General features: G+C 36.9%; 1 long non-coding RNA gene across 2 annotated transcripts in view; it reads right to left on the bottom strand.

Annotated features, from left to right (window-relative positions):
- The window catches only part of LOC140511485 (uncharacterized), a 63216-nt gene that overhangs the window by 11258 nt on the left and 27844 nt on the right, over positions 1-24114 (bottom strand). Inside the window, exon 4 of one of the 2 annotated variants that reach the window (XR_011969566.1) lies at positions 16631-16717. The exons of the other annotated variant lie outside the window; for it this stretch is intronic. This is a non-coding gene — a long non-coding RNA (uncharacterized lncRNA). The remainder of the gene's footprint in view (positions 1-16630; positions 16718-24114) is intronic. 2 annotated transcript variants of the gene reach the window in all.

Here is a 24114-nt window from a genome sequence, read left to right as displayed (position 1 = left end):
TTGTAATCTACCTTCTCCCCTCCCTTCCTGCTTGTGATATATATATATAAAACCTCTGTCTTCACTTCAGCAAGGTAGAATTCTGGTCAGGAGAATTCCCAATTTGCAAATCTGTTCCTCAGAATGAAATTAATTAAACAGTTACCTGGTTACTGGCACTTTTTCTCTGTTCTGCTGTTTTGTCATTCTCAGGTTAGAGACTGGCTTAGTAAAACCCTGTTAACTGAGAATACAAGTCCATGCTCGGCTCTTGAGTCCCATTTCAAAATCCTTTTATTGCCCAATTACACTCCCAGAGCAACAGGACTCATCAACCTACTGTACCTTTCCTATCTTTTTTGGTGAATGTACATTAGGAAACATCCACAAATTATATCTTACAGAGCTTTAATAATTCTAAAACTTGTAAGACAATAGAAGTACCACAGACATAGACTCTGTACTGACTCAATTATTACCCATCCTTCCCTTTGAAGAGGATCAGTGACAATCACGAAGTTATGAGTGATGTCTTGACTTGTGTGTGAATTGGATTAAACTAAGGCGGAGTTGTATGAAGTTGTCAGACCCAACCTCTCTTCCAGAGTTATCAAAGTCCATTAGCAGGACAAAAGTTAAGATGACTGGCAATGGCCTGGCATGCAGTAGATGACCTTGACTTCTTCGATGTTTGACCAAACTCTGGACCTTCATGGCCCTTGGAACCAATTGTTCTCATCCCTCCATTTCACCAGGGGAAGTTTTCATGTGTTTAGGATAGACATCCTCCTAACTCATTGACAAATTGAGACCTGTGGGTATCTTCAACCTGGTTTGACCTGTCTGCCTACATGGCTTTACCAGGGTGTGGCCACTGCATGTGCTACAGCTTCTTGAAGCCATGGGTGAGAACTGGGTCACAAAGGTGGATGGGCAGCCCTAAAAAGGGCTCACCAGCCCTCATACCAACTTAGTACTCCATACACCCCATACATGCCATTGACATGGTAGAAAGAAGATAAAGTTATTTTCATGATATTTTAAAATGCTGATAATTCGCTTGGCCTGCTATTCCCCAGAGAAACATTTTCAGTATCAATCAAAATGCTGTTTCAGTTTTACACACCCACACGGAAGCATATGCAATCTTCATGTAACTAGAAAAATATACCTGAACAAGGACAGTAATCAGAAGAATTTTTTTCACCTCTCTTACACTCTCTAGCAGCATATTATACTAAGAATTTGAAGAAGGCCCAGTTCTAATGGGATTTGCCTTAATTACCCTAATCTTGCTTTACTCCGTGAAAGGTCCACTGATAACTCTTAACCATAGGGTACAGCCTCTGCCTGTCTTCAGGGTAACATAGTAAAAGGCAAAGAGGAACAAATTAGCCATCTGGTTAATTTGATGCACAGTCCTGATGGCAGCTTCAGACCCCCAAAAAGACCCTCAGATACTAGAAAGCACAAAGTCCTGTGGAGATGGAAGGGATGGACGTCATTTTGAATATACAGAATACAAATAGCTCATTTTTCTAGTCAATGAGAGTTCCTTGTCAGACATACATCATCTAATGGTAAGAACTGAAAGCTACATTTGAGCTATTGGCTACTTTCTAGTCCAATTCCAACATTTTACAGATCAAGACATTCAAAACCACATGAAGTGACTTGCCCATGGTCACACAGTTAAATATTGGAGCTGAAAATTGTACCACCTGGTGTCTTCTTCCATTACACTATGCTGCAGGAATTGATATAATCATACTAATCTCTTTAATTAACATGTTTGCCAAAAAAGGGAATAGTTTTCTTTTTATTCTTTTTTTTTTTAGTTTTCAGTATTAACTTTTATAAGATATTTTTCTCCCTCCCTCCCTCCCTCACCACCCTCCCCCAAGTCAGCAAGCAATCTGACATAGGTTATGACGGGGAACCTCCCTGAACTCCCCTTGAATCTTTCCATTTGATCCAGCCTTTCTTACTCAAATTTAATCTTTTCATTTATTCTGGCAGTCTCTGGAAGCCCATGGGCTTTTCGTTATCACTGTGCCCAGGTCTCTGTTGCACTTCCCACCCTTGATTCTATCAAAAACCCATTCCCCAGGCTGCTGACCATTCTCATCAAGATCCTCCCTAGAGTCAATCTGTATTCACCCCCGGGGTACTAGTCATTCTCATACCGCCCATATCAAGAACATCCCTGAGACCCCAGACCAGTTGGTGGCACCTGGATTCTTCCCTCCTGCAGTCTTTTCTGTATTTAAGTTCCATCTTGCCTCCATGAAGGCGCTCAGATTCAATCCAGCTCAGACTTTGTCTAGCTGAGATTCTATCTGGCCTACTTGTGAATACAAGCATTACAAATGCTTAGGCTCCTTAAGAGTCAGCCCAATAAACTCTATTTTTCTTTGGCTTTAAGAAGGCTTGTGTCAAATTCATTCGAGCAGGACCTGGCATGTCGGTATTTCGGGGTCCCTAGCACCCCTGAACCTCAACAGGTTATACATGTACAGTCATGTTAAACATATTTCCACATGAGTCATATTGTGAAAGAAGAATCAGAACAAAAAGGGAAAGCCAGTAGAAATTTAAAAAAAAATAGAGAGATAATGGTATGCTTCAATCTACACTTAGACTCCTTATTTCTTTCTCTGCATGTGGATAGCATTTTCTATCATGAGTCTTTTGGAATTATCTTAGATCATTGTATTGCTGAGAAGAGCTAAGTCTCTCAGAGTTGGTCATCACACAGTGTTGCTATTATTGTATACAACATTCTCCTGCTTCTGCTCACTTCACTCAGCATTAGTTCATGTAAGTCTTTGCAGGCTTTTCTGAAATCTGCCTGCTCATCATTTCTTTACAGCACAATAGTATTCCATTACATTCATAAACCACAACTTGTTCAGCCAGGGAATGGTTTTCAATGAATCAAAAGGCAAGTTTTTATTCAGGAGTTCATGGAGAGCACTTCCTATTATGCTGAAAACCAGAACTTTGTCACCTGATTGTTAGCATATATAAATAACAGAAACCTATATCACAGTATTTATCAAGGGCTCAAAAATAAGGAATTTAATATGGAAACACAGCTAAAGACATGAGTTATTACTCAAAGTGTAATAGCACATTTTACATAAACATCAATGTGTGATAAAAGCAGTTAATGGTCAAAGCAGCAGGGAAATGGAAGCAGGGTAGGTAAAATACAACTTTGCCTTGAGCATGGTTCACCCTTGTAAAGAGAAAAAAGCAATTTCAAAGCTGTCCAAAGGAATAACAAAGGACAGAGATTTTACCACACCATCCAAATAAAAGAGTCTGGAATGACTGAGAACAAAAGAAAAACACTTTCTTCCTCTCTTAAGTGATACATGCATTTAAAGTTCTTCAGAAACTGAGAGCAAGCACTGGAAATCACCCTGACATAATTTTCTTTCCCAAAGACATACAAAATGGGAATATGATAATAAAAATTTTTAAGGAAAATAGCAATATTGGTTAGTTTGATATTTTAAAAGATTTATCAGAATCATTTCATTTTAAAATCTGAATAACATTAATGAAAAGGCATTGCTTGACTTGAACACCAAAGATTATTTCTTATACATCTGTAATGTTTTTCATAACAAAGTGCATTCAAAGATAATTATCTAAATTCTTTCCATTGCTCAGAACCTGGATAAAGTAGTTAGCATCACAATCTCACCTCTTCTTTTGTTGAGAGATGGTCTTCTCTCTCTCCACTTTCCCTAGTGTATCTTATTCCCAGACACATATCCCAGAAAATGGGAAAAGACAGGTCCTGGCTAAAGGAAGGACATCTCCCTAAGTAGAATGTCAGTGATTTTTTGCCTCTATAAAAAAAAAAAAAAATAGGTGGAACTGCACTGTGGAATTGGACAGAACTCTTTCCTTGATAAGGTGAAAGATTCACTGATATAATGAAATACAACATACAAGGCACTGGGACAGGCTATAGTTAGTCCTTCATTCTCATTTTCAGTGACATAGGGTGGGTGGGGGGTGGGGTTATGATGTCTTGACTTGAGCATAGGCTGTTGTTGTACATCCTTAGTTCTCAAAGAAGACCATGACATCAAGGAGGTGATGCTGTGACATACAAGTGAGTTAGATTTTAGTGAGGCAGGGCTGTGGAAAGTCACCAGCCTCACTTTCTCCTCAGGAGCTATCTGGGGTTGAATGGCAAGATATAGATCAGGATGACTGGAGATGTCCTCTGGATGTAGTGGGAGATGTTGGTCTTTTTAAGCTAAGGTCTTTAACAGGCCTAAGTTTGACAGAGGCAACACCCTTTCCATGATTTAGGCTAGGTAAGAAAAGAAGCAGAGAAAGACCTCTTTACCTAGTCAAAAAAAATAAAATCAATCTGGGAAGGGAAGACCCTAAGGGTTTCTGGCATAGGAAGTGAGGAAAGACAAGAAGGACACTATGTGCCCAAATAACCATTTTATAAGGGGAGAAGGTATAAGAGTACAAAAGAATAAACCAGAAAAAAGAATTTTGAGAGATTTAAAGAGAGATAAATCATTCCCTTTATTCCTGGAAGACTAGCAAATTTGATAAAGACAGAAGCATTCAGTACTGAAAAGATTATGAGAAGATAGGTGTACTAATAAACAATTGCTAGAAGCATAAATTGATTAAACCATTCTAAAGGAAAATTTTATAAGTACCCTAGTAAAGTAACTAAACTTTTCATATCCTTTGTATCAACAGGAACTTTTCATTTTTAAATGTATAGGCCCAGAGGGCAGAGCCAAGATGGCAGAATAACAGCACCAACCTTCTAAAGTGTTCCCACCAAGCCCAGCCAAATACCTCTAAAAAAATTAGCTCCAAACAAATTCTGGTGCTGCAGAATGACAGAGTGAAGCAAATCTCCAGCATAAGACAGGCTAGAAGTTTGCCGGGAAGCACCTATCACGCCATGCTGGGAACAGAGCACAGTCTAGTGTGAGCCACAAGTGCACAGAGGGGACCTGAGCAGGCCTTGAGGAGACTGAATCTCTCACACCTGTGGTGGTTTCCAGACTTCATGACCCCAAAACTCTGAGGATAAATTGGAAGGTCAGTGGGAAAAGCCTGTGGGATCAGTGCAGGAGAGTAGAGTGGTCCAGCCCCCTGCCCCAGTGCGACTGAGGGGGGAAAGGGTGGAGGAACTCAAGGCAGCCACAGCAACAGTGGGGGCAGCTGCAGCCACTGTTTCTGGAGCTCTAGGCCCACAGATTGTGGAGGAAATCAAGTAACTGACAGTACACTCCCCATCCCCACTGGAAGCAGAGAACTGTAACGGGACGAGTTAGAGCCGACCCCTATCCATTTCAGGACACCACACTGAGAGCCTGCCTAGATAACCTAGGGGCTTGTCAGTAGGGGTGGAACTAGATGGATTTCAGGAGGAAGGGTCTCGTCTTTGTTTGCAACGTGGTGGTTCTTTGTCCTGGCTCAGGATGTCCAGTGGAGAAGACACCCATATAAGGAAAGGTGATAGGTGATAGGTTCAATGTGAAAGGTGATAGGTGATAGGTCCTATGTAAGGCTTAGGAATGTTTTACGTAGGTAAGACTATATATGCATGTGATTTAGATGAAATAAACGGAGTCTTCACCACCTTTGTCTCCTGCCCCATTTCATTACTCACGAGATCAAGGCCTCTTGCCGGACAAGAGCCTTGGGTCGGGGTCAGGGGTTCCCGTAAATGGTCTAGGGGACCCCAACAGAGAACTACCTTGACAAAGAGCTCAAAATTTCAAGTAAATGGCTGGGGAAATGAGCAAAAACTGGAAAAAGAATAAGACTGTGGAATCTCACTTTGGTGACAAGGAAGACCAAAGCATGCAAACAGAAGACAACAAAGTCAAAGTTCGTACATCCAAAGCCTCCAAGAAAAATATGAATTGGTCTCAGGCCACAGAAGAGCTCAAAAAGGATTTTGAAAATCAAATAAAATCAATCTGGGAATTGAGAACTAGAGCAAAAATTGGGAAGAGAAATGAGAGTGATACAAGAAAATCATGAAAAATGAGTCAACTCCTTGCTAAAGGAGACCAAAAAAAAAAAATGCTGAAGAAAATAACACTGTAAAAAATAGACTAACCCAAATGACTAAAGAGATCCGAAAGGTCAATGAGGAGAAGAATGCTTTAAAAAGCAGAATTGGCCAGATGGAAAAGGAGATCCAAAAGCTCACAGAAGAAAATAATTCCTTAAAGATTAGAATGAAGCAGATGGAAGCTAATGACTTTATGAAAAATCAAGAAATTATAAAACCAAACCAAAGGAATGAAAAAAGAGCAAACAATGTGAAATATATCATTGGATAAATATCTGACCCGGAAAATAGATCCAGGAGAGACAATTTAAAAATTATGGGACTACCTGAAAGCCATGATCAAAAAAAGAGCCATCATCTTTCATGAAATTATCAAGGAAAACTACCCCAATATTCAGAGGGCAAAGTAAATATTGAAAGAATCCATGAATCACCTCCTGAAAGAGATCCAAAAAGAAAAACTCCTAGGAATATTGTAGCCAAATTCCAGAATTCCCAGGTCAAGGAGAAAATATTGCAAGCAGTTAGAAAGAAACAATTTGAGTATTGTGGAAATACAATCAGGATAACACAAGATCTAGCAGCTTCTACATTAAGGGATCAAAGGACTTGGAATATGATATTCCAGAAGTCAAAGGAGCTAGGATTAAAACCAAGAATCACCTACCCAGCAAAACTGAGTATAATACTTCAGGGGAAAAAATTATCATTCAATGATATAGAGGACTTTCAAGCATTCTTCATTAAAAGACTAGAGCTGAATAGAAAATTAGACTTTCAAATACATGAATCAACAGAAGCATGAAAAGCTAAACAGGAAATAGTAATCATAAGGGACTTACTATGAACTGTTTACATTCCTACATGGAAAGATAATATTTGTAACTCTTGAGACTTTTCTCAGCATTTGGGTAGTTGGAGGGATTATATACATATAGACAGAGGGCACAGGATGAGTTGAATATGAAGGAATGATATCTAAAAAAATAAAATTAAGGGGTGAAAGAGGAATATATTGCAAAGAGAAAGGGAGAAATTGAATGGGGCAAATTATCTCTCATAAACGAGGCAAGAAAAAGCTTTTTCAATGGAGGGGAAAAGGGAGGAGAGGAGGTAAGAGGGAAAAAGTGAAGTTTACTCTCATCATATTTGGCTTAAGGAGGGAATAACATGCACATTCAATTTGGTATGAAAATCTATCTTACACTACAGGCAAGTAGGAGAGAAGGGGAGAAGTAGGGTGGGGGGAATGATAAGAAGGGAGGGCAAATGGAAGGAGTAGGTAATTAGAAGTAAACAATTTGGGGAGGGACAAGGTCAAAAGAGAGAATAGAATAAATGGGGGGCAGGATTGGATGGAGGGAAATACAGTTAGTCTTTCTTAACATGACTTTTATGGAAGTCTTTTGCATAACTACACATGTATTAACTATATTGGACTGCTTGCCTTCTCAATGGGGATGGGTGGGGAGGGAGGGAGAGAAGTTAGAACTCAAAGTTTTAAAAAACGAATGCTAAAAATTGTTTTTACATGCAACTGGGAAATAAGAAATACAGGTAATGGGGTATAGAAATCTATCATGCCCTACAAGAAAATAGAGGGGGTAGGGATAAGGGAAGGGAGGGATGTGATAGAAGGAAGGGCATATTGGGGAAAGGGGTAATCAGAATGCACAGTGTCTTGGGGGAGGGGGAGGGGAGATATGGGAAGTAAATTTGAAACTCAAAATCCTGTGGAAATGAATGTTGAAAACTAAAAATAAATAAATTTTAAAAAAAGAAGGTCTGAGAAAAAAATATTTAAATGCCCAATTCAAGTAAGAGAATGCTCATTTAAATGCCCAATATCTAGCATAGTGTGTTTCATATAGTAGGAACTTAATAAATGTTTGTTAAAATGAATTGAAATGAATACAATTAATGGGCCTATGCCTAATGAAGATCAAAAACAAGATAGCAATGGATACCAAAATATTTATAGCTGTACTGTTAATGTATTTTTGTTTAATTGAAAGATCTTTCCCAACCATTAATAGGCACATGTGACCTGCTTAAATCACATGGAAGCTTAAGTTACACGTAGTGGGAAGAATCTGCTGAATGGGTAGAACAGGAAGGGTGGAGTAGAGCTTGGACAAACTTGGTGAGAGTAGTTGTGAGTAGTGAGAGTAGGGTGGAGGAGAAAGAGGACACAGGCAGGTACAACTAGTCTTGAGAGTGTTTGCTTGTGGGAAGGCCCTGGCAGGCTTGGGAAAGGTGTTGTCCCTTCTGCAGGGCTAATGTGTATTGACTTCTTGGTTACTATGATGGATTTGGCTTTCTGGTGTTGGGATTTGGCTTTATGGTATGAGAATAAATGTTTTTCTTCTGCCTTCTATATGACTACACTTTGCGATTCAAAACTATGCCAGTATATTCATAGTCATGCTCAGTGCTGTAAATATTGCCTTGGCAAGACAATAGCAGGAACTTTCAGGCAATGAATAAAAATTGTGGCATGTGAATGTAATGAAATATTACTGTGATATAATAAAGAATGAATATGAATAATTCAAAGAAATTTGGGAAGACTTGTATGACCTTATACAAAGCAAAGGAAGGAGAATTAAGAGGACATATTGTGTTGTGTTCATCCTTCGTTGCTGAAGAAGATACACAAAATGCAAAGAAAATACAAATACACGTAATGATGAAAAGGAATACACAATAATGTAAAGAAAATCAGAATTCAAATCAACACAATAACCAATTAGTCCAAAGGACCAGTGATAAAGCATGGCTCTAAGCTGAGATATAGTGGCCTAAAGAGATGAAATGAAGCAGCTTCTGCCATATTGTCAATGTGTCTACTTATTTCACTTAATTTTTCTTGTTATAAGAGAGTATTCTATTGTAATATGGGAAAAACAGACATATTGAAAAGGAAGCATATAAAACATTTAAATAAATAAACCATGAGGTTTAAAATGATGGGGGGAGAATCACTTTCACTTGAGGGAGGAGAGTAATGGAAAACTTCATGGAGAAGCTAGTACTTGAGTCGGTTACTTAAAAGAAGAAAGTAACTCCAACAAATCCTGGAAGAGAGTTCCAGGAATGAGAGAAGGCATGACCATCATTTCTTTAAAAAACTATCTTCCCTTGTCCTTTTTAACTTATCTACTATACCTATCTCTCTTCCACTTTGCTGCTATGCTTCTTGAAAAAGTTGCTTGTGTTGGACTTCTACTTTCTCACCATTCATTCTTTCCTCAGTTCCTTATAATCTTGTATCTAGCTCTACTAATCTACTGAAATGTCTCTACTAAATGTTACCAAGGACTTCCTGATTGCTAAATAAAACAGTCTTTTACAAATCCTCATCTTCCTGGACAAATCTTCAGCATTCAATACTACTGACATCGTTTTTTACTGGATACTATCATCTCTTTTGATAGTAATGAAGATGAAAGTATCTAGAAAATTAAAAAAATCATTCTATCTCCATAACTACTTGTTTCTGTCTCCTTTAAGCCATCCTAATCTTTTGAGTTGGGTCTTCCCAAAGATTTGAATTTCTCTCTCTCTGTCTCTCTCTGTCTCTGTCTCTTTGTCTCTCTGTCTCTCTCTCTCTTTCCCTCTCCCTCTCTCTCTCCCTGTCCCTCTTTCTCTTTCTCTCCCTCACTCTCTCTTCACTCAACCTTGTTAATCTTTTTTTTTGCTCCTATGACTTCATCAACTACTTCTAGTCAAATGAATACTAAATCTGTATCTCTAACTCTGACATAATTTCTGAGCTCCAGATCCCCAGCTCTACTGGGATGTCCTGCCAGCACATTAAACTCAACCTCCCAAAAAACAAATTTATCACCTTTTCTCCTATACCAATTCCTCCTTCTGATTTTATTACTTATATTCATGCTATTCCCTAGTGATCAAAACATTGGAGTCATCTCTGATTCTTTTCTTTCCTTTATCTTTCAAATTCAACCAGTTCACCAAGACGTGTTAGTCCTACTTCTTATTAAATCCTGTTGATTCCACCTCTACAACACCTCTTGTACCATTCCCTCCTCTGTGTACTGACTGCTATTACACTGAGGGCCATCTCCAGTCATCCTGATCTATATCTTGCCACTGGACTAAGATGGTTCTAGAGGAGAAAATGTAGCTGGTGATATACACAGCCCTCCAAACCCAATTCACTTGCAAATCATGGCATCACCATCCATGGTGTCATGTTCTCCTCTTGGAGAACGAAGGACAAGCAACAACAAGAAGAAGCCACTCCATTAATAGATGTCCTTTTTATCATCCATCTGTATAAAAGTTTCCTAATAGCTCAGTCTGCCTTTCCTCTCTTCTCCTTTTAATTCATCCTTTAGACTATTTCTTTTTCCTGAACAGAGGCATACATAGCTCATCAGTAGTGATTCCCTATCACATCTCAAAGAAATTTCAAATTCCTCTGCTTGATTTTCAAGGCCCTAGACAATCTGATATAACCTTGCTCTTCCAGCTAATTACATACTAGTATATATCATATATATCCTATAATTACACATTACGATACATTCTATACTTAAACTAAACTGGACAGAATTGTCTCCTGAACTCACACTGAACTGTTTTCCTTCAGGGTTTTTTGTATATTGGAAAAAAATATCAATAATTTCTAATACCTCAGAGCATGAAATTAAGCCTTTGTTCCCTCTAATTGGTTTTTACTATCAGCTATCTGTAAATAGCTATTCAAATAGGATTTGGGCTTTTAATGCATAGTTCTTTAACTGCACCTCTGGCTCCCTAGGGTATCTTTGTTAGTGAAGACCTCATGCAGGTGTTTGAAGATATGTTAAAAAGTAGCTAGGGTATAGTGGAAAGAGAACTAAAATGGTCATGAGGACATTTGGTTTCTAGAGCAAATATTGCCACTATACCACTGGAAACAGAGGCAAACTGCTTCATTTCTCAGGGCCTCAGAGGTAAAACATGGTGTTTCTATATAAATTAATAAAGTCACTCAAAAACAAGTTAGATGAATTGATGGAAAAGAAAGAAATGGGACATCTAAGGTAACCTCATAAGTTGTTAGGGATAGGAATATTGCTTTTCATAATAAAGAGAACAGAAACTGTTGTAAAATTTTGATCAGGTTAAACTGATCAAACTAACTGATTAAACTAAATGGTAGCTAAGAGGAAAAAGTTGTCCAATGAGGAAAAAGTTATGAGTCCATTTAGGTAAAATAAGCAGGTCTATTCTAAAGAGTCATCTTTAAAGCAGAGAGAAAAGTCAGTAATTTGGAGTGGCAACTTCTTTATGAATTCAATTTTTAAAATATGAAACAAGTGCTATATGCAAGGCGCAGTGCTAGGTTAGTAGTGGTATTAAAATGACAAATGATTCAATCTCTGTCCTTAATGAACTTGTGTGTTCATCCTTCGTTGCCAAAGAAGACCATGCCATCAGAGAAATGATGACATGACTTGCAGTTGACTTTGTTTTGAGTGAGGGAGGGCTGTGCAGGTCACCAGCTTCACTTGTCCTCCAGAGCCAACTGAATCTAGTGACCTGATATTCATCAGGATGACTGGAGATGACCCAGGATGAGGCAATTGGTGTTAAGTGACTTGCCCAAAGTCACACAGCTAGTGAGTGTCAAGTGTCTGAGGTGAGATTTGAAGTTAGGTCCTCCTGACTTCTGCACTGGTACTCTACCCACTGCACCACCCAGCTCCCCCCTTTAATGAACTCACCACCTGATAGGAGGGATAAGATGTGTACACAGATAATTAAAATAGTAACAAAAGAACAGTGAAAGCCAGAGAATGGCACCAAAGGATGTAAGGAGAAGTCTCCATGGGAGAATCCTGTTCTACTTAGCCCTCCCTCCTACCCATAAAAGGTTGGCCATAAGTCTATGCTGGGAGGAGGGCACAGCTGTAGACATTATGATCCAGGACTTGTCAATACTCTAAGAGCCATTGGTCAAAACCAGAAAAGATTTAGTCAACAGCCTTTGGAACTGGCTAAACTTGTTTTGGTGTTTTCTTAAAAAAAAAAAAAAGTGTTGTTAACAGTTAACAATATAATTGATTTCCTTTTTTATCTTATGTATTTCATCTTAGGAATTTATAAATGTCTCTCCCCCAAAAAAGATTAAGAACCACTATTGGGCTAAAAGAGTCCATTAAGGAGGTGAAAACACACACAGACACACACCAAAATATTTTGGAAAGGACTTAAGATAAACACAGATCCAAGTAAACAATCCTAGGAAGACAAGCAGAGAGTAGGATCAAAGAATGAGTGCTTCTTAAGTTGGAGAGCTTAAACACTTAAGCTTTATAATAAACCTTTTGTTCATGGATCGGCTGGCTCCTGGCCACCTGCAATCCAAAGAGGTTTCACTGGCTGCAGCAATCCTGCAAACTTTGAAGCCACAGTCGCCACTACAGGTGTCAAGAGAGATTAATCAATGAAAGGTTTGTTCCCACTATTCATAAAACCTCTCCACAGATGCGCACCAAAATATTGAGTGAGCTTTCTAAAATTTTGGCATTTTGGTGAGAATGATTCAAATGTCTCATGAAATTCTTTAGTGTTATGCATGCTCCCTCCCTTCAATACAATGTTTAGCCAAAGCAACAAAGCATCAAACATTTATTAAGCACTTACTATAAGTCAGGAACTGTGCTAGTGCTGGGAATACAAAAAAAAAAGTAAAAGGGCAGTTCCTGCCCTCAAGGAATTTCCATAAACCTGGGAGAAGATGAAATATAAAAGGAAACTGAGCAGTAGGGAAGGGGAGAAAGTAACTGCATGGAAGCATAGTGGAGAAAGTCCAGAAAATGAGGAGTAGGTCCTGGAGAGATGTGGATACGACCAGCTAAAGCATTTTCCTTGAAATAGAGACTCTGGGAGGAACTGACAAATCAGAGTAAGCAGCTACAGGAGTGGGGTGAACTTCCAGAGTGAAAAGACTATTCTGGCAGGATAAAAGAATTCCAGAAAATTGGGACTAGAACTCAAAGAAAGGAATAAATCTAAAGAAGATTAAAAGATGAATTTGCTGGAGAAGCAAACCTATTAAAAAATCCTACTTAGTTGTTGATTCCAAATTTTAAATACCAAATATCAAAATATATTTTGGAGTAATTCATATTAGATATTCATATAACAGTTCTTTTGCCAAAATTATCACTTCACCAAATTGTACATAGTAAGTGATTAGATATAATTCTAACTCTGCTTAAATTCTCCCAGTGACAAAGAACTCATTTCCTCAAAAAGCATACCATTCATTTTTTTTCCTTATATAGAAAGTCTTTCTTTATATTGAGCTAAAATCTTCTTCCCTGGATGATCTGTTAGGGGGAAAAAATGAACAAGTGATGCCATTGGTCTTTGGCATCTAAAAGGGTATTTGGAAAAACAAAAAGGGAATAGGGAATTTTAGAAAGTGTAAAAGTGAATCAATGACAATGTTCTGCATTTGAACATTCTCCTTTTTCATTTAGTCCTTAAAGGTAGTGTCCAGTAGATCATGTATTGAAGAGACAGCTGTCTCTTATGAATAGGGTATATCATTCTAAATTCAGAATCATAGTGCCTGGTGAGGCCGATGGATTAAGGAGGTATTTTCTTTTGAGAATGCAGCTAGATTCTCTTGATTCCTTATTTACAGAACCAAATATATTGCTTCACCCATTAGGATCAAGAAGTTTGAGATATTGTTCTGACCTTGGAAGACAAACAGGTTTGCATCCTAGCAAATTTTAGGACTTAGCAGCATGTCCTCTGATTTGACTTGAAGTAGTAGGCAGGGCTTTCAACAAGTCTTTCAGAATTTAGACATCTGACCTTATCTCTCCTTTCTCTTCTGAGCAGCCTCAAGACTCTTAGCTCAGTTCCCTTTTCTCTTCTCTCCAAGAAAACAAAGCAGATTCTGCTTTTTTTTTTTCCTCTTTGTATGTATCTCTATTTCTCCTCTACAATGAATCATCTCTCAATATATCTCTCTGTGTCTCTGTCTCTTTCTCCCTCTGTCTATGTCTCTCTCTGTCGCCTCAGTCTCTCTCTGTCTGCCTCTGTCTCTGTCTGTCTGTCTGTCTTTCTCTCTCTCTCTTTCTCTCTCTCCACTCTCTTTCCCCAATCATTGCCTTCTCTTTACTTTTTCTTCTTCTCTCCTACCCAGTAGCTGGAAATCCACATAGGCTTATGCCAAAGGCTAACTAGGCCCACAGGGAAAAATCTATTGTAATCCTGAGAAAAATTATGATGAAGCATTCATTTCTCCTTTTATATGAGTCATTTTATAGATTTGCATATTATATGTTGTATTTTGCATTGTGTATTGATTTAAGAAGTTCTTGTGATAGTTCTAGTGTTTGGTAGTATATGCATTATTGACTGAATAATTTCTTCTAAGGCTAATAAGTTCCCATTAAATTTCTTTCTTAAGTATATTTGTATCTCTATTTTGTATGTTTCAGATTTCTAGGTGTCCTCATATCTGATGCCTATAGATAATCCCAAGAATATAAATTCTCAAGAGATTTGAGATGTGAATAGATTAGAGAAGAGTGAAAAAAGAGGAGATTGTCTATTCCAAAGTCACCTCCTCTTCTAATAGGCTAAGAATATTGTCAAGAACGGAAGGAAATTAAGAAATATTTCTGCACAGGGTCTATTATCTGACAAATCAGGATTCACTCAATAATTCATATATTAGCAGTAGGTGGTATATAAATGAGCTTTGTACAGTCATTTTTTGAATGCTGAATTGGTCTACAGAGCTGTTGTTCTCTTTAAAGTGGAAAATGTGTGTATCTTCCCCAGGCTTCATAAAAACAAAAGCCTTAATAAATGATATTGAGTTGATGTAATGGACTATCACAACAGTAAAACTCATTTTTTGTCCTTCAATATTATGCTTTCTGCTGCACAAAGAAATAAAAATATTTGCCAAAAGACTCAACGTCAAATTTTTCAATTTTACTTTTGTTTTACTTTTCTATTTTAAACATCTTTTCTATGTAGAGAACTTGATATATTTAACTATTCAAACTGTATTTGTCTAGTATACCAGCTATTTTAAATTATTTCAGATACACTTTTTAGCACAAAGGTCAACTATCATAGAAAACAAAATATATCTATTCATGCACATCCTCAAATGAAGACTCCTAATTACTGATACTGATACATTCTAAATTGCCCATAATCACACTCTGATCTTGACCACAACAAAAGCTACTCTGAATTTTCGTAATCAATTCCTAATTGCCTGACTAGTGCCACATTTAGATTAAAAGATTTTTCAGATGCCTTTATCTTCATAGCCTATCTCAAAAGAAAAATAATAGGAAATCATGCTTGCTTAGGAATATCTTTGATTTAACAGACTTTGGCAATTAATAGGGTTTGATCACTTGGCATTTGATAACGATGCAACACAACTAATCAGTTGAAGTAATACTTGGCAATTTACTAAGAAGTAATAGAAAAGCTCCCACACACATTATTTTTCTCTGATGACAGCAAAATAGTTTAGTCATTTTGAGTGTTCTTTTTGAAAACTGTATCCTACTTATATTCCCTTTATAAAAGTAATACATTAAAGAAAAAAAAATCAGTGCTACAAAATGTCCATCTGGACTATCTCAGAGGAGGTAGCACCGTTGGCACAAAGCCTTAGAATTGATAACATTATTATCCTCTAGGTTCATGAGCTCTCCTAATGAAATAGTACATTTTGTATTTGAAGGCAAAAGACCGGTAAGTATTTCAAACAATCTGCTGGTAAGACAGCATTCTGTTGTGTTCTGTTTTATTTTTCAAATAGTGCTGTGTTGTGTTTTTTACAAAATGAAATTGTTTTCATGTGGGTTTTCAAAGTTTTCAGTAAGTCTCTTATGGAGGTTAGTTTCTTTTTCCTCTTTAATATAAGAAAAATAGATTATAGCATATTATAAATTGAGAGAATCATTAGACTTTCATTCCAGTCAGTCTGAAATCATGATGGGACTTAAGAGTTTATTATAGAAGAAAAAATATTAGTAATATACTCTGTATTTTAGGCACAAGTTTGTCAGAAACAATTTTTTCTTTGAGTTTATATTTATTGACCAAATTGCCACTTCCCAACCATCTCCGTGCCACACCACTGGCACTTTAGCCTCCTCCTCTAACTGAAGGTTCCACCCCTGTAACTCTGGGCTCTGATGGTTAGCATTCACTTTATCTTGCCCTAGTCTCAGGTGCATCATCCCATTTTTTGTCCTCTAACCTCAGGTTCCTCTTCCAACTCTTGCTCTGAGGACAGTAATCAAACTAATCAAATCAAATCATTGATTTCTGATAAGGGCTATGGTTATAATTATAATTCACCCTGACTTAGGATCTTCTAATTTCTGTTCAGAGTCTCAACTCAAATTAAGGTCAGCCCATCTCTGATGGACAGGATTGACTGATGAGATTACTTTGAGCCCTAAAGGAAGATGCTCATCAATCTTGGGCAGGACCCCACCCAAGCCTAATTTCTGTTTAGGACGTAATCAAAATCCAGTCTGGGAGAGCCCTTACCTTGAGGGAAAGAAGCTCTCTCCTTGATTTCCTTCACTACAGTTTATGGTGACCCAGTTCTTGAAGGAGAAAACCATCTAGAGAGATCTGGAAGGAAGAGTTGATGATTGCTAGCACACTTCTTCATTAAATGCTCATTAATCAAAGTTAATTTTTACTTGTCAGGGAAATTCTCTTTCAGAAAATACTTTCAGCACTTCAGAGACTCCTTCAGTATCTTTGGCTACTAAGAGAAAGCACCAACATCAATTTATTCACTGCTGGTTACTCTAATTAAAAGATTTATTATTACCCCCAAACTCTGTCTCTCAGCATTTTTCATTCTTTCAATGAGTTACAGTTCTTTACTGAAATATAATCTTCTTGACTGTCTTGCTTATTTATATTTGTATTTCCATCTCTTAGCACAGTTTTGGGCACACAGTAAGAGTTTTTAATAAATGTTTTTTAATTCATTCATTCATTTGAACTGATAAACTAGTTCTAGAAAATTAGCAGCAGTTAAGAGAGGATAAATAAATTGAATTCCAGCTCTTTCCTTTCTTACTGGCCTCACATATGTTTGGGAAGAGGCAACTCTATTAATTGAATTGCAATGACATTCTCTCAATTTAAAAAAAACCATACTATTGTAAATATAAATTTTCCAGTTTAGGGAAAGCAGCAAGATACATGTAATGATAATAGAACAAACTTATGCACTGAAAATGCAAGATGATGATATGTCTTGCTCTGCAAGGTATACATTTTCGACACTTCATATCTTTAAGGGAGTTATTCTACTGGTTGTTACCCAGAATCAGTGAACCAAAGCTACTTCATTACAAGGTAACAGAAGTTAACTTTGTGAATTTAAAGTGGATGGAAATAATCAAGGTCTTCATTTCCAATTTCTGAAGTCACTAGTATAATTAGGAAGTCTCATATCCTAGCATAAGAGTAAGCCTACTTTTATATATGTAGACAAGACTGACAAGTCTTGGACTTGTCAAGCTAAGGATTCTGCTACCGTGGCCTTCTTTCTCATAGGGGTTGGCTGTACCAACTTTTCCCTTATCAACAGAACTATGCTGATAGACTGTTCAGATTCTTGAAGGAATAACTGGGCAAAGACAAAAAATAAAAAAATAAAAACTTTCCCTAATACATGCTTCCAGTAAAGCTAGTAAATTGCTAAGTAGGGCAGACACAAAGTAGAAGCTTTTCAGAGTTCTGTGGGAAGAAGACTGGTGTTATGGATAGAGCTGGCCTGAAAGCCAGGAGGAATTCAAGGCTTGACTTTGGCACATACCAGTTGTATAAAATTGGGTAAGGCACAACTTCTCAGTGATCTAGTCTAGGCTAGTGTCTAAAACTAAAAGTCAGGCTGTATGGCAGGAAGTTGCTGATCTACATTGGAGAGGAAGTTTGTTTACTCAGGAGTTTCCCACAGCAGTGGAATCACAGGTAGAATCCCTAGACTTAATTTCCCTTAACCAATTCCCAACAGGCCACTTATTATAGTCAGAACTCTCCCTCATTGGAAAATGTTGAACATGGTATGATTTTAAATAGCATTTGAAGGGCAGTAGCTATAGAGAGGATTTGTGGGAGAGGATCTTCCATGCAAAAAAAAAAAAAAGCAAATTCCTCCTGAAACCATGAATTTTGTTTTGAAGGGTGTGAAAGCTATTTCTATTACAGCTATTAAGCCACAAATAGAAGGATAATATCCCAGGAATCGTTGCCACATGGGAATTTTAAGTCCATATAATGCAAATGGCAATTTATTACTGAATTTCTCTGGAGAATTACCAAGTCCAGAATGTTCTGAAGAGCCTATATGTAGTAGGGGTCATTGGTCACACTTCAAATTCCCTTAGGGCTTCCCTATCATGAATTAAATCATTACTTTTATTTGCATCAAAACTCTCATCTCTTATACTCTAAGGATACTATGTCTAAGAATCTGAGCCATCCACTGAACTTCTAAATTAAAGAACAATCTCAGCTCAAACTCTACTTTCCCATGGATTTTTTTCCCTCTTTGAAAAGAGTAGCAATATCCTTGCATGTAACACTGAGTAATTTTGGTCTTTTCTTTCAGTATCAAGGACGGCATGGCAGTGTTGATTAGAACTGATGAATAATCAAAAGTAGTTCTAGCTTGTGAATGGTGCAGTGATAGGGTATATCTGTATCCAAGCCATCTGTGATGAAATCCATTTTTGTTTAATGTTAATGCATTTTGTGATATGATGTTTTGTATTATAGAAAATGTATATAGCTATACAGACAATATGAAGAGATACATTGCCTTTAAAAAAAATCAGTAATATTAAAATAAGAGCTTATTTTGTGAGCTATAAGGGAGTGAGGAATGGACTGACAAGATTAGAAACAAACAAAAAAAAATGGTTCACAGAATCATAAAATTTCCGAATTGGAAGGGACCTTGGTGGCCAGCTAATTTAGCCCAAAAATTAAAATCCAAAAAAGAATCCCCACTGTCTGTCAAGTGGTCCTACAGCTTTGACTGACCTCAACAGGCTGCTTAGGGAGAGGTCCTACGTCCGGAAGCAGCCTATTCAACTTTCAGACAGCTTTAATTGCCATGTTGTTGTTTATTTCAAACCTAAATACATATTCTCCAACTTCCTCCTAATGTTCTTGGCTTTTCCCTGAAGCCAAAGCAGACAATTGTGATCTTCCGATGTAATATCCGAAGATAGTTTTATCTTCCTGAATCTTTTCTTATTAAAGCTAAACATCTTGAATTCTGTTAAATGATCTTTATAGATTTTGAGTTCAAATCCCTTCACCCACATTTATTGCTCTCATCTGCATGTTCTCTTCTTTATCAACATCTTTCCTAAATTGCAACACCCAGAATTGAACCCACAGTTCTCCACATATGGTCTGATCAAGGTACAGAGTACAGGGAGACCTTATCACCTCCTCATTCCTGGAAGTTATGCCATTTTTAATGCAGTCCAAGACTGCATTAGCTTTTTGGAACTGCTGTATCACTGTTGATTCATATAAAGCTTGCATTATACTAAAACTCCCAGATATTTTTCAGACAACTGCTATTTGTCTATGCATCTCTCATATTACACTTAAAAAACCAGTTTCCTGAGCTAAAGAGTAAGTCTGTATTTATCCTGATTAAATTTCATTCTATTAGATTTGACTGAATGTTCAAATATTTCCATGATCAAAGGGAAGATTTCAAAGCTAAGTCCTATTGTAGTCAAAGGTACCACATCTTTGACTAAGTTATTTAAGATCTTTATTTATGCTTTTTCTTAAAACAAAGGATTAATATTATCATTCATAATTATCAGCCAAAGGAGGCTTTATCTCAGTGTGAGGCAAATAAAAAAGCTGTGAAGTGAGTGAACTAGGGGCATGAAAATGCAGAACTGATGTAACAGGAAATGTTAACAGTAACAGCCAATTCTGAACAACAATCTTAATTCTCTCAAGAATGACAGAATCCTAGGGCTAGGCTGTGATTTGGGAAGATGATAGTTCAGAAGCAAAAAGATAGTACTTTGTCATCATAAATTTTGCAAATTTCTATAATAATATTCATATGGTATACCAATATTTGTTATTTCCTGCCCTCCTTTTCAATGAATATCTTAGTTTAATGTCTGTACAATTCAATTCAAGTCATTTTCCTAATCACCTACAATGTTCTAGCAGCTAAGAATAAAAAGACAAAAATGAAAAGGTTACTGACCTCAAAGAGCTCATATTCTATTAGAGAAATCATCAGGGAGTGAGTGAGGAGGACTCAGCATTTCCTGAGCTATTCTTATTAGAGGCCAACACAGGTTAGAGGCTGGTTCCATCTGGTTGACATTGTGAGGGAAAGTAAATCACTGTCTAGGTTCTAATTCAAAAGTAAAGGAAGTAAATGTCCAAGAAAGATTTACAATTAGAGAGTGAAGTAGGGCTTATTTCAGGGATATAAAGGCACATGTGTGAACCAGTAATGTTATTATCAGTAAAAAGAATTCATTGCTGGCTCTGAGCCAACAGCCTAAATAGTCAAGCATCACTCCAGACCCCAGACTCAAATGCAGGGCACACAATTCTCCCATCAACAAACTTTCTTTCCCAGGTCTGAGAAATGGTGCTAGGACCATTACTTCAAATGATCAGTCATGCAAACATCTCTATCAGGGAGAGTTTTTGTAACTCTAAGGTCCAGGTGTGGGGACAAAAAAAAAAAAAACAAAACACCTCAAACTCCTTGGGCCTTTGAAATCCTCCCAAACTGACCTGGCACCAAGGTATAATTAAGGAGAAGTCAAGAGCTCAGAGAACAAGAGGTGTAAACTAGTCCAACCATTATGGAGAACAATTTGAAACTACACCCAAAAAGCCATAAAACCATGCATACCTTTGACCCAGTAAAATCATTACTAGATCTTTATCCTAAAAGGATCAAAGAAAAGGGGAAAGGACCTGTTTGTACAAAAATATTTAAGCATTTCTTTTTGTGGTGGCAAAGAGTTGGAAAATGAGGAGATGCCCATCAGTTGGGGAATTGCTGAACAAGTTGTGGTATATAATTGTGACGGAATACTATTATGCTATAAAAAATGATGAACAGGATGGTTTCAGAAAAACCTGGGAAGACATATGAATTCATGCAAAGTGAAGTGAGCAGAACCAGGAGAATATTGTACACCATAATAGCAATGTTTTGTAAGGATAATGAACCATGAAAGACTTAGCTATTCTGATCAAGGCAACAATCTAAGAAAATTCTCCAAGACAATTCCAAAGCACCCATGATGAAAAATGCTATGTACCTCCAGAGAGAATTAATGAACTCTGAATACAGACTGAAACATACTTTTTTACTTTATTTTTCTTGGGTTTTTCATTTATATTTCCTTTTGCAACATGTCTAATATGGAAATATATTTTGCATGACCTCATAGGCATAATCAATATCACACTACATGCCTTCTCAAGGGAGAGGAGCTCTGGGAGGGAGGGAAAGAATTCGGAACTCAAAATTCTTAAAAACGTTAATTTTTTACATGTAATTGGGAAATAGTTAACAAAGTAATTATATATGTGTGTACATAGATACATATATATATTATGTGTGTGTGTGTGTGTGTGTGTGTGTGTGTGTGTGTGTATGTAAGAGCTCAGGGCTCAATGTTAAGTATATAACCTTCTCCTCCCTAGTGGGGAAATTCAAGGATTGAGAGATGCTAATTTCTAGAAAATGAAACTAGAAAAACCAAAATTTGTGATATGAATATGTGACCGTTACATAGGAGATAAATAGAATCAGTTTAGGATTTAGGTCTTTCAGTCTTATTCATTGGACAATAAGAAAGTTATTGACTACCATACTTCTAAAATAACTTTATTATTCCACAAGAACATATTTTATTCAGTCAATGAAAGGACCAAATACATGTATTGCTGTGTATCAAGTATTGGACACACTCCTTTGGATGTAGCCTGATTTCTCTTAGGTCCTGCTTACTGAATTTGTACTATTTTTCAAGTCTCTATTGATACATTAGTAATAATCCTACTGCGAAATATTATTTCTTGACTCATTAATATGAAAATTCTTCCTAATGAACCTCCCATTTTAGGAAATATCTTCCTGATAACAGTAGATGGTTACCTGTGCATTTAGAAAACTTACAGATTTGAAAAGGTCTTTTGCACTACTCACGAGGCATCACATTAATTTTTTGATACAGTGACTTTGCAAGATCTATTGGTTTCATTAGTGTGGACACAATGAAACCAAAGCCTTCTGTAATAGAGGAGTGGAATATGTGAGCATCATAGATATGAAGGAGAATGGAATGTATTATATTGAATCTGGTTCTGTATACAAAGAGAAAATTCAACTGGAACTATGAATGTGGAGCAAACTTATTTCCCACAGCTTTCAGCCAGAACTATGTGGGCACAATAAAATACTGAGGTCAGTCCAGCTTTTCTCTTTGTTGACACAAAGCCATAATGGAAGAGAATGATCAGGGTGAATGTATGACCTTGTACCATCTATCTATTGCTTCATTTTTGATAAGCAATTTGTCTACTGTTATGGAAGAAATACCTCCTTTTGGAGTTCATTTGGTAGGTAACTGCTGCCAAAATCGATCTACCACAAAGCAAAAATTGTAAAGGTAAAAGTCTAGACTTTATTATGCTTAAACACAGGTACAGAGAAGGTAGAAAATGGCTCCTGAATAATATTAAGATTCTAATAAGGCTTCTTATAGACAAAATTACATCAAAGTGACAGAGAACTAAGTATTTCACATATTGCACTCTTATACATCCTCTTAGGCCATCAAAGTTTTAAAAGATTAATAATCCCATGCTTCCTTTAATGCCGTAAGAGTTAGACAAATGTAGTTAGAGTCATAATCTCATATATCCTCCAAGGAAAGAAACACTAGCTCAACAGACTTACTAGGTAAACTAAGGCAGGTTACAAATTAAATTACATTTAGAGGATTCAGAATGGGCTGATTAAAAGGGGAAATTTTATACATACCTACAAAGTTCACATCAATGGAATCCCTTCCTCAAATAAGGCAGATCAAATTATTTGGGAAGCCTTGACTCCCTTTTTTGGCTTCTTATCTGAGGAATGTCTGAAGCCTTAAGGAAATTTTTGAATCCCATGGAACAGCTTTCAGCTAGCTCAATAAACTCCTACCTAGGGGGAAAGGCCATCACATCTCCCCTCCATAACAAAAATTAATAAAAGGAAATAAAAAAATAAAAAAGTTCCCATAACTTCTTTTCTGATTGGGTGCAAGCACACACACAGAATGCACCAAAAGCCTGCATGTAGTTTTAGCTTTAATAGTTATATATGTGTATAACATAAACCTATATCTTTATTTGTATATAGGTATATGTATGTATTTTAAAAATTTCTTCTACATTATTTGCATGCAAGTCATTCTGGTGGCATATTTTAAATGTTTTACATATAATAAGTACTCTCTTTCCATTAACCTTCAAGTTTTTTCGAGTATTTCCAAGGTGATGATATTTCATGAGTCATAGTCATAAAGAATTCAGAGTCAGATATTGGTGAAAAAGAAGGGTTTATGGCAGCTAGTATTTGGAGATTGATAAAAGTATTGTGCAATTTTGCAAATATCCTTCGGTTTATGAATTACACAAGATTATAGGACCACTATATTTTAAAATGGAAGAAGCCTTAGTGATCATAGGATCATGGATTTAGAATTGGAAGAGACTTTAAATAACATCTATTTCCATTTCTTCATTTTACAGATGAGATTACTGAGGTTCAAAAATGAAAGTGCTTTAAAGAAGCCAGAGGAAAGAATACAATTGTCCCCAACTCCTTGGTTATCTTAGTTACATGTAAATCTTTCCCCTCAATTGTGAACCTTCCAAATATAATTTAATCTGTAAACTGTCTTAGTTTACAAAAAAATCTGTTTAAATAGGTTTCGGTGCTT

This window comes from Notamacropus eugenii, chromosome 6 (assembly GCF_028372415.1).
Source record: "Notamacropus eugenii isolate mMacEug1 chromosome 6, mMacEug1.pri_v2, whole genome shotgun sequence".
NCBI classification, from domain to species: Eukaryota; Metazoa; Chordata; class Mammalia; order Diprotodontia; family Macropodidae; genus Notamacropus; species Notamacropus eugenii.
This window is presented reverse-complemented; position numbering and strand designations above follow the sequence as displayed.